We start from the raw sequence: 935 nt of genomic DNA, 5'->3' as shown, positions 1-935 counted from the left end.
TGCTGGTTTTATATACAATTTGAAATGCTTTCATCAAACCAGTTAACATAGCCTTCATGGCATCCTCTTAGTTATTGTGTTAAGACATTTATATTATACATTTATTTGTTTATTTATTTATTTTTATTAAATCATAACTGTGTACATTAATACTATCATGGGGTACAGAGTGCTGTTTCTACATACAATTTGAAATACTTTCATCTAATTGGTTAACATAGCCTTCATGGTATCCTCTTAGTTATTGTGTTAAGACATTTATATTCTACATTTAGAAAGATTCACATAATTATTTTTAAATATGAAAATGAAAAAGAGAAAAGCAACACCTGGCATCCAAGATCCAATAGCTGGGCTTCAGTGCTGTCAAAAGCTGTCCTGGCCTTTGTAACTAGGGCTTGTTTTGTCCTTTGCACATAACCTCACAGAATATCAGCATTAGATAAATTGCCTAACCAAGGTCTGTATACAAACATTTGAAATAAGCATGCTTTTGTCACTCAGAAATAGAAGACTTCTCAGTAAATGCTCTTGCTGAGCTGAATTGAGCATGAATTTAGCAAATAAAAATTAAATCAGATTCTTAATTTGACTACATAAAAATCAAATAAATTATTATAAGCATAAAATATAACCAAAAAATAAAAACAAGGCAAATTTTTGAGAAGAAAGAGCCCGTTTTGAAAAAGATGAAAATATCATAATATTTTAATTTTAATTTGCAGGCGTAGATGTTTATTTCTTATTTGTAGGATTCAGCCTCATCCTTATTTGTTCCATGTGTATAGGCATATTTTTGGTTTGTATGTCATTAAAGTTCAATTTACATAGGGTACAAACTCTCTGGCATGCATTGTTTTGCTAGATAAAAAATAAATAACATTCGAGATTAAATATTTTCATGACTGAGATTGCTTGAGTTATTCCTAGAAAAT

The sequence above is a fragment of the Otolemur garnettii genome, unplaced genomic scaffold (assembly GCF_000181295.1).
Source record: "Otolemur garnettii isolate 467f Iridium unplaced genomic scaffold, OtoGar3 scaffold00009, whole genome shotgun sequence".
In the NCBI taxonomy this organism is placed as follows: domain Eukaryota; kingdom Metazoa; phylum Chordata; class Mammalia; order Primates; family Galagidae; genus Otolemur; species Otolemur garnettii.
This window is presented reverse-complemented; position numbering follows the sequence as displayed.